The sequence below is a fragment of the Alligator mississippiensis genome, chromosome 8 (genome assembly GCF_030867095.1).
Source record: "Alligator mississippiensis isolate rAllMis1 chromosome 8, rAllMis1, whole genome shotgun sequence".
Lineage (NCBI taxonomy): Eukaryota > Metazoa > Chordata > Crocodylia > Alligatoridae > Alligator > Alligator mississippiensis.
This window is the reverse complement of record NC_081831.1, coordinates 74,180,676-74,191,562: the sequence shown is the minus strand read 5'-3', so window position 1 is coordinate 74,191,562 and position 10,887 is coordinate 74,180,676.

The window sequence follows — 10,887 nt, the reverse complement described above, 5'->3', positions numbered from 1 at the left end:
CGGGGGTCACAATTACATAGCCTTTAAACAAACCCCTGTCTAGCTCTGTGCTCTCCCCCTTAATTTCGGAATGGGACTGGAAATATGTTATCCCAGCTACCCCAAGCTAACAGTCTTCGTCGCTTTTTGCAGGGTCTCATCCTGCACTGTGACTCTGGTACTCACTATCTTCATTTCATATAAGCGCTGTTGAATTTTTGTCAGATCAACATGTAGAGTAGCTAGGTCTGGACTTCCCTGTCTTTCTGCAAATGCTCCAAAGAGTGTGTCTGCAGCCATCCAGTCTCTTCCAGGTCTGTACTCAATTTTCAAATCCTAGATTTGTAACTGGAAAAGTCCCTTCTGTATTCTTTTTGACAGGACCATTTTGGCAGTGATAATAAGTGGTTCGCGATCAGTTATCCAATACTGGACATAAAACTTGTTCCATCCTTGATCTAAGGCCAAAGTTACCTTCTCTATTTGAGCATGTAGACATTCCTTTGTTAAGCTCATCTTCAGTTTTGACCATATTGTTGCCAGACCACTACACCAATCTACTCTTTGGATATACCTGCATACAGCTTAGTTTTAGTGCTTGTTGTCACCTTGCCTCAGGACTGGGATCTCTATCTTCTTCAGTTCCTCAAACTATTAGGACTAAGATCCCATGAACATTGGACATCTTTTCCCAGTGTTACTCTCCAACTGCTGTCAGGCCAGCTAGACAAGTACACATTTCCTTACCCAGCGAGGGTGATTCCAAGTACTCTTTGCACCCCTTTCTTGTCTGCCTGGATTAGCATGCTCATGATGGCCTCAGCCTTACTATGATCTATCTCTAGACTTGGTTGTGTTAAGTTCTTTTCCAGGGATGTTATTTTGGTTGCATGGATTTTACATGTTTCATTTCAAACCAACAGCTTTGTCTCTGAAGCCACCCAAAGCATGCCCCTGATTTGCAATGGAAAATGTTCCCTTTTTGAGTATTTGTTTAATTCGTGGGGATTTGTACATAAGCAGCAAGTTCTGGTGTTTTGTTTTTCTTATAATAACCAAATGTTTCTGCTTTGGGTCTTCTCTGATCTTTTCTCCAGATCAAAATGTTTGCATGTAAACGTTAGTACCCTTTGTTGCCAACTTGTGGCATACAACCATAAAATGCCCCAGGCGCCAAACACCACCCACATGACAGACTGTGGAAGCAATGAGTCCTGCAGGCGGGATTGAGCATACACAAATGTGTGAACTGTTTTCTTAAGGGCACCTGCCAGAGCCCTGCTGACACACCCAGCATAGAAAAATATTTGGCACGAGGCATGTTGCCAACATCACTCCCCTCGTTTGCAATGGAAAGTGTTCCCTTTTTGAGTCTCTCTTTAATTCTTGGGGATCTGTACATCAGCAACGGGTTCTGGGATTTTGCTTTTGTTTCAACAACCAACTGTTGCTGCTCTGGTTCTTTGAAGCCAAGCCTACGCATTCAGCTTGCTGTGCTCAGCAGCAGCATCATCAAGCTTGGCACTTTGGGTGGGCTAAGGAGTGCTGCCCGCTGATGGAGCAAAGCAGCCTGCCCCTCTTAGCCTGATGGTATTTCCGCTGCTTCTGCATCAGGTGCCCAGCAAAGAAGAATAGCACGGGCTGCTTGCGGACATTACTGCCAAGGGTAGGAAGTTTAACATGAAGACGCAGCCCTGCTCATTTTGTGTTTCCCAAGGCAGCAAACTTGCTTCCCTTTTGATCTCTGCCTTGGGGCAAGAACATTTCTAGAGGAAATTGTGAAGCAGTTGGGCTCTTTCTACTCTACTCAGTACTGTGATGACAGCTTCCCTGGTCCACGATGGCATCCTTATGCTTTTCCTCATGTGTTTTGGTCTCCTGTTCCTCCAGCGCATGCAGTTGTCTGATGTGAGCTGGGTCTTTGATGCACCTATAATCCGATAACAGCTGTTCTTTTCCCTGCAACATTGCATATGATATCTTTTCCCCATGTTGTCCGTGCATCATAGGCAAATTAACACGCGGGCCAGTTGGGCCCACGCCCCGGGGCTCCTGCCAGACAAAGACCCCTAGATTTTTTATTATTATTTAATTTGTATCCAAGGCCAAATTAGCCAAAACTAATTCTGAATCCATGAGTCCAGAACCATAAGTGGCCCTACTACTAGCAAACATCCTCCACCCGCACCTGGGGCTTTAGATGTTTCCAAAACCTTTGTTGGGCATCCTACTTGCAGGCTCAAGCCCAGAGGCTTGGGGTTTGGATGCCCCTGAGTTTTGCTTGCCCTTAGCCATAAGGCCATCGGAGAAAGCAAGGGAGGAGACTCCCATTTCCATAAACTGGGATTAAAACTGCTGCACCTCGGCAGGTACTGAACCACGTCAGGAGAGCCGTTCTCCTGCGAAGCGGTTCAGGAAAACAGCCTTCTTGGACACAGATACATGGTATTTCCCCTGCCAGGTTAAGAAGCCACTACGCTTGATCTGAGCCTTCAAGAGGCTTGTCCCCCCCCAATGCCTGGGTTCAATGTTGGCAAGTATATGATAAGTATTCTTCAATTTTGACCCAGTTCTCACTGGCCCATTAGGATGAGCAATATAAAGCAAATAAGAAGGCTTATTTGCATGTTGTATGCAAGTAAGTTCTTTTCTTATTTCCTTTATATTGCTCACTATAACTCGTCAGTGAGTGAGAACTGGGTTGCACACCTCCACAGCAGCAGCACGAGGAAGGAAAGGACCTTTTGCTCTGCTGGATCTTTTTCTTGCCCAGGGCCCCAAAAAGTCTTAATCAGCCTGTTATGCATATGTTTAGTCCACATGTGCCTTTAATGAATAATCTCAGTGTTGTAAGCTCTGTAATACCCATTTATTTTTTCTTACCAACGGCTTCTTTCTGAGAGCTTCTAATAAGAGTGTTCCCAGCACCCCGTTGGCACGTGCACCAGTGTGCGGCTGAGAAGTAGTCACTAGGTTGGTTGTTTCCAATGGACAGTCCAGTTGTCCTGTGCTGCAGCACTGAGTGTTGCTTGTGTGAGTCCACCAGAGACAACGGTACTGTTGTTGTTCTTCCTGTGTTGTACATGCTGCTGACACTCGCACACGCTTGCAAAGATAGTGAATCCTTTGCATTTCTTGCATATTATTTCTTATCTGCCGGCGTTGCCCTGGCTTGGGTTGCCGGTCACAGAATTTCCTTGTCCTTTATGGTGTTTTTCCTTCATTCTCATTTTTGGCTCTGCATGATGTTTTCTTTTGGGATTCTGGACCTCAGTCAGACGATTATCCACCCTTCCTGAGCTTGGCCTGGCACTGGGTGACTCCTATTCCTTGGCAACTTAAAATCCTTTCTTGGGAGTTCATTTTCTCATATCGTTCCCCCCACCCTAGGTTCTACTCTCAGTCTGGTTTTGAAAGCCCAAATCCCTCAGAAGAGACAAAAAATTGGCTCTTCTGTCTCAGATCAGTCCCAGAGTTTCCTATCGTTTCACATGTCTTCTGTACGCTCTGCCTGAACATGAACCTTTCCTGCGTGGCGTGTACTGCTCCTCGGATGTCTGCACTTCAGTGCCATAGTTGGCCTCCTCAACCGGGGGTAACTGAAAATGTCAAGTGCATCAGAACCAGCCAGTGTCAAAAATAAGGCTAACTTATGAGTGTTGTAACCTTTTCTTTATTTTTTTCCTGCCATCTATTGCTTAAAGGTAAGAGTGAAGCAGGGCAATGCCCAAGCCTTGAAGTACAGCAGAGCTGCTTGCAGGGCTGTTAGGGGGCAAGACACATAGGTCAGTGGAGGTGCGGATGTATTTGCCAGAGATTGAATGCTTTGGGATCCAGAAACTCAGCCGTTCTCCTTACACAACTGATGTGGCACCTCATTTGGGGAAGACAGTAGTGCAGGTAGAGATGGGCAACAGGGATACCAGCCCCAGTCACTTGAAGTGGTGCAAGAAGGACAGCTACCACCATAGCTGCTGGCCTAGCCACTGCTGCCATCCAGGCCTCTTGTTCAGTCTCTGGGGTCAGGCCTTTTAATTCATCATGATGTTTTAAGGCATTTATTTTAGCATATTGCTGGGGTATCAAGCCTTGCTGCTTCATTAGAAAGAGGTCCCAAAATGCTGCTGTAGTTACCAGTAGTAGTTACATCTGCTTGTGCTTTTGCAGAGATATTGGAAGGAGCTGTGCATCCATGGAGCGCACTTGCATTAATGAGTTACCTGAGCCAACCTTCGTTTAATTGTCAAATGGGATGTGCGTATCAGAGCTGCCTGGTATTTTCACGTCAGTGTAAAAAAATCTACTAAATTTTCACAAATGTTTATGTCTTTTTAACCTAATGTTGAGCTGATCAGAGCATTTGGCATGTTGACTAATAAGAGGCGATCTTCTCCAGAATTTTCCCCCTTTTATGATGGATTACAGTCTCAAGAGCTTGACTAGCAAATTAACACGTATAGGTTGTGTTATGGTAATTGCAGGAATGGAGTGTTTCTTTGTACTCCAATGTGTGCAAACAGCTATTTCTTCCGTATTGAGCACCGTGTGTGTTTCAAGCTCTGTGTCCTGGTTGTGTGTGCCCATTACCAGAAAGGATCATTTCCATTATTGGTCCTGCATTCCTTCTGCAATTGGATAAGACTGGGCTATTGCCAGTGTGCCTACAAATTACTAAGAACCTCTAGCTAGGAGCGGATATTTGCCCCGGTTGTTGTTCATCTCGGGATCCGTAGTAATGAATGCTGCATTTTTTTTCTTCCCCAAGCCCCATATAAGTGGCTTGCTAAGCCAGATTTATGCAACAATTTCATTCCATCTCTTGAAACCAATTCTTTGTGAAGTGGAGTTTATGACAATAAATGAGTGTATTAGCATTGCTCTACTTTGCAATGTATCTGAAATTTCAAATGTTGCCCATTTTTTTTTCTGTAGCAACGAGTTAATGACCCCTGGGATGCACATTAAACATTTGACTGAACAGATATAAAAGACATGCATAACTGGTGTCTTGGTTTCTCTATAGCTTCCAGAAACTCACTCTCAACTTGGCTTCAAAAGCATGTTCTCCTTCATATAGTGAAACCTACAGACCTGAAACAGCCATGAATGCCTCTGTCATAAATCTCTGCTGGTCGTTCCATATACTGTACCTTCCCCCCTTAGCTGCTCAGCGCTACTCTACCCTCGGTGAAAACATTTCTAATCATGAACAAGTGATTACAAATCCAAAGCAAAGGGCGAGCTGCTCAAGACCCACTGCTGCAAGGTGCTGCAAGGATGTTATGCACTGCTAAGAGACCTTGGCTCCCTTGGGAAGTCACAGCACTGAGGGTCTCAACACCTCCCAAGAGAGATTTGCAACTGTGCAGAATCAGGCCCTGCCTTGAATCTTTACCTGTCACCATCACCATCACCTCGGGCAGCTGCTGCCCCCCTTCCTTATTCCAGCAGCTCTCTGTCTCTGGAAAAGGGAGGATTGAATATAAGTTATCACAGGAAAAACCCTTATTATACTCTCAACAAACAGGATTTTCAAAAACATGTCTTTTTTATCTATTCACTTCTCCCCTTCTCTCCCAAACCTTCTTTCTTTTTCCTTCCAGTCCCTTTAAGGAAGGAGCAACTTTTGCTCTACCAGCTTCTAGGGGTTGTGCAAAGAAATACTCTACATGCAGCACCAATCTGCACCTTTCCTGCTTAAGCTCCACTGTGGTAGCAACCGCCTTAGACTATCATGGGATACTATTTACATTTGCCATTATTAATTCAAATCATGACAGTCTGAGGGGGTTTGAATTTAGGTGAGTGCCATCACTGCGCAGCTGTTCTGGGTGGACCCCCTCTTTTGTGGATGCTTACGCACTAGTTGCTCAGCATTGATAAAACGGAGCATTATCGTGCATTTGAAAAATCATAATTTTAAGTGTTTAGGGAACTTGGCCAGTAAAAACATATGTGCCTACAGGGCTAGGAGGATTATATCCTTGACCTAGGTGATCAAATTCCATTCAAGTCCCACTTTGGACATCCGAGACCTTTTGTGAAGCTTTTGTCTTCCTGGGCCTTGGTTCTCTGTCTGTAAAATTAGGTTAACAGTATTTCTCTGTTTCACTGGGAGGGATAAGCAAAGCTTGTGAGATGCTCAGATTCTACGGTTATTATTTGGCACCGTTGGTCTGTGCAGAGCATGGTGGATGCACCGATGAGTCCTTTGGCTGCTGAGTCTGATGCACGAGTGACAGGCCCACCCATGGGTGGGGTGAGGTCTACAGTTATAGGAGCCATGGAACTACCTTAAGCAAAAAAGGCGAACATCCTACAGCTGGAAAAGTTTTCTCAAATTACCCATCAGAAAATAAGCTAAGTGGATACACACCAACGGATAGAAAACTGGTGTTTAAAAAAAAAAAAAAGACCCAAGAAAGAGATTACAATAGCAGAGTTTTATAGAATGACTCAGTATCTTCTAAACTTTATGGAGCAACAATTGTCACTCCATCATTTGGGTTGTGGTGGAGTTTGAATTTTAAGGGCAAATTTTGCATCAGTAACATTTATAATAAAAGCTAAATCAGCCCACAATGTGGCAAGGCAGGTCAAGGTAGACTTGGAGGCAAAATCTACAGCAATTTGACGAGGAGTTACCCGACTTCTTAAAAATAAAATCGAAGAAAGCAAATGCTTGTTCACAGGTACAAAAGTCTTCTAGCTTTTCCATTAAGCACCCCTATATGAAGACCATGCACGATGCTATAAAGAAATACAAGAAAATGATTCACTAACACTTTTGCAAGCTTGATTGATGAGAGAGCCAGTCAGATGAGAGAGAAAATTATTTTGAGATATAAAATATTTCTGAATTGCAACCCTCCCCCTCCCCAAAAAAAGAAAACCCTACATTGTCTGTACATGGACTGGTGAGCCGCCAGTGATTTGTTGCCTTTTGATAATGCGTTTAAATCTTCCTGGTACATATATTTGATGAGAGACTGTTCCATTTTGGAGTTCCCTGCTTCATTTTAAAAGGGTCTTGTGTAGTTGTTAGTCTCACCAGGGAAGTCAACCCAGAGGTGGAAAGAACAGCCTGTACCTTATGTTAAAATGGAAAGAAAACCAAGTGGTGCTTATTAAAACCACCTACTGTAGTTCATTACTTTTAACTGTGCTCTTTGGTTCATAACTAAAGCAGGACAATTTCCTTAATTTTTTTACAAATTAGTTATTCATTGGAAATGCAGTTCAAGGCAGCCAAAGATTGTTTATGAATTCAGGTCAACTCTCGCAAGTGGTCTGAACAAAAGTTAAGACGAAAAACTATAGGAACTGCCAAAATAAATCTTTTTTTGATTTTTTTTTTTTAAGTAAAATGCTTTGGTTTTTCAGGCCCTGTTCACAAGGCAGGGATTAGAAAGTCAAGGAAGAGGAAGCGGTGGCCTCCATTCCATTCCTTAGACGTCTCACGGCCGGGGGGAGACTGGCTTTCAAATCCCCTTTGCTTCATTCAGAGAAGGGTTATGAAGATGGAAGGTGTCTTCAGGTTTGGTTACCCCATGCTTCTAGATTTTGCTGTTGCCACATGGGGCTGGGAAGGATATTTTTCCCTTCCTGGTGCTACGTCAGGGCATTTTTTTTTTGCCAAGACTAAGAATTTTGATGGAGATGCTGATGCTCCTGCTGGAACTGAAAAACCCCAGAGGTCCCTGGCCAGAAGGTCTTGCTGTTCCCCTTAGGGTCAGACTGATTTTCACACTTGGACAAGAAAAATTTTACTCCACAGTTATATTGATAAGTTCTGTAGGAGTTTGGGCTTTCTTCTGCAACAGGGGGCATGGTCCTCATCCTTGAGCATAACTCTTTGTAATGTCAGGACATTAACAGTGCCGTTGTCCCTTTGCTTTAACTATATATAGCAAGTGAGGGTGTTTTTGGTGTTTCAGGCATTGTGCCTGGTAGTTGTACAAGGAAGGGTGTTTGAAGTTTTTAAGAAAAGATTACAAAAAGTATTTGTCTAGGATGGTTTAGATAGGGATGATCCTGCCTTGAGCAGGGGATTGGACTAGATGGCCTCCTGAGGTCCTTTCCAGTGCTTCTTTTCTATGATCAGCCGAGTTCTGTATAGCCTGGTCTTTATTGTATTCTGGGGTGAATACTATAGTCTCCCCTGCTGAAGGCAGGAGCACATCATGGGGGAGGTATAGTGGTGCAAACGGGAAGGTTGGAAGCAGGGATGTAGCTACCCCTGCAGCTGGTTGCTATTCCTACACCCCACTTCTGAAATCCTGGATCCACCTGTGATTGAACATGTTTCACGTTATATGACTAGTTCATTGGAACAGGAATTGGCATCTAAGGACTTAGGCTCCCGCATACTCGCTCTCTCTAGCCCAGGTACCTGGACAGCCACTGTAAGAAGAAAGACAATTGAACTGCACTGGAGCTCTGCATTGCTTAGAAACTGGATCCAAATCAGCTGTGGAACAGAGATCTTTCTTTGCTCTTGTACAGCAGTCTGAACACAGCTGGCTGAATAAACAAGCAGGACTGCGAGTCTCTTTAGAATTGCATTCACCACTGAAAAGCAAACACGTAAATTGTCTAATTCAACAAAATCCATCCACTCTTGACAGAGGGGGCCAAACCACAAGGAAAAAAAAATCAAGGTTCTTAATTATGCATGATCCCAAGAGAGAAATTTACTATCAGAATAAATGGGTTTGGATTTCCACTCCTTTGAAAATGGTATTCCCTTGCTCCTCTTCCTTGTGAGCTTGAGTGCTGTGCCAGGGCACAATGTCTGGGCTATGCCAAACTGTTTACGCCGTGAATCTGAGAGTCCAAATGCTTGCAGAGCAGCTCCAGGGGGGCAAGATTGTTTCTTCAGTCAGTGCCATGCCCATTTAACATTCCCAAAGGTCTCATTACTGCTCTGGCACACATTTCACTTACACAGCAGGCTGCTCTTTGAGAAGTTTACCCAGGCTCCACACGATATACAGTTTTCCTTTGATTTTGTGGGGGGGGGAATATTCTGGTTGAGCAAAAGCAGGAGGCACATAAATCTGTTTTACACGTAATGAATTACAAAGAAGCACATGGAAGCATGTAAAGATCTGTTTGTTATACGCACTCCTCTTGTTCCGTGTATAATAATTTATCCTCTTCTACAATACTGGACTGGAGCGTGAAACCCCGAGAGCATGCTGAAGTCAGTGAATCAGGCACATAAACAAAGGAATCCAAAAAAAAGGAAGCATTGATTTTTTTTTTTTTGTGGGCACCAGAACTAGCTCCTTTGAAAAGCAAGATGATCTACACAAGCTCCAAGGATGCTTCAAAAAGAAGTTTCAAGGCATAAAACATGAATGCCAAGCAAATGGGCCAGAGGATCTCAACCAAGCTTGTACTGAGGAGCTAGGAGGTTTCCTAGTCGTAGCTTTTGAAGACTATCCAGTGCCACAACTCTACAAGCAATCCATGCTTCATATATCCCAAATGTAAAGCAGACATCCTAGGCCAGCGTTTCACTATCTGTCTTGTAGAATAAGGTAGACTCTTGAACTGTAGTTCATATATGTACAACTGACCCTAAATAAATCAAGTCCAAGGATTAAAACAAACAACCCCTCCCCCCCGCCCCAACCCCCAAAATACAAAAAAAAGCAACCCTGCCTAGTGCAGGGGGACTGGACCTGATCATCTACAAGGTCCCTTCCAGCCCTTAACAATCTAGGAATCTCTACCTGTTTTGTGACCATGTGGCCTTGATCTTGACGGCCCGTGCATTGCTTCGAGAAATGATTCAGTAATGGGGCACATCTCAAACATTTGTCTCCTGATAAAACCCACCACATGTCACATAGGATCATAGGAAAGCAGGGCTGGAAGGGACCTAGTCCAGCTCCCCATCGCACCGTGATTGATCTGTTGGGGGACATTTCCAGGAATGCTAATGAAACAGTCATGCTGTCAGCACCATTCATAAAACCAGCTGGTCCAAGGACAGGCCAATTATTGATTTTCACCCTCGTGGAATAAAGTCAGCCTTGTTGTCTCCGTGCACTGGGGTGCGAGAAGGGTTTCTTCCCTTTGAAGGCCTGTGGACACTACGGCTCCCAGAAGGACTGCGATGATGTGAAGGAACGAACTGAACGGAAGCAGATCAAGTGATGCAAAGTCAGCACGGCTGCACACACAAATGCCCCTAGAAAAAGCATGGCTCCCCTCCTTACTTGGGGGAAACGCGTCTTCTGGAAAACCCTAGCTCGGGACCTACTTAAATTGCAGCGAGACAAAGGGGTTTTTCCACCAGCGGGCACCTTCCCCTCCCAGGAGTGAGGACCACGGCTCCCACCGGGGAGCCAGCTTTTTATTTGCACTAATTCTTTTTGTTGTTGGTTTTTGCAAACAATCCCCGATTTCACAGTTTCCACAAAATCAGTGAATTAAGTAGGTCCCTAACTGTAGCACCAGCCAGCTGATTATTAGGCTTCTTTAGAGCTGTTCTCCCAGCTGGGTCGAGAAGAGTTTCTCTATGGTGTTGACATACAAAAAACTAGAACTCTCGGTACCAAAATGATATCTTTTATTAGACCAATTGGGAAATCGCAAGAAAATTGTCCTTTTTTTTCCCTCTCTCTTTTCCTGCAGAAAAGGATAATTCTTTTTTCAGGGAAGGACAATTTCCCTTTTTTTTTCCCTGCAGAAAAGGGCAATTTTCTTGCGATTTCCCAATTGGTCTAATAAAAGGTATCATTTTGGCACTGACAGTTCTAGTTTTTTGTATGTCTTCTTGTCTCAGACCAACACGGCTACCCTCTCTACCCTGTTAACATTTTTTCCCCCTGATTTACTTCATTTTGAACATTTATACGGCTATGGGTGGCACATGATACAAGGGCTGAAATTATC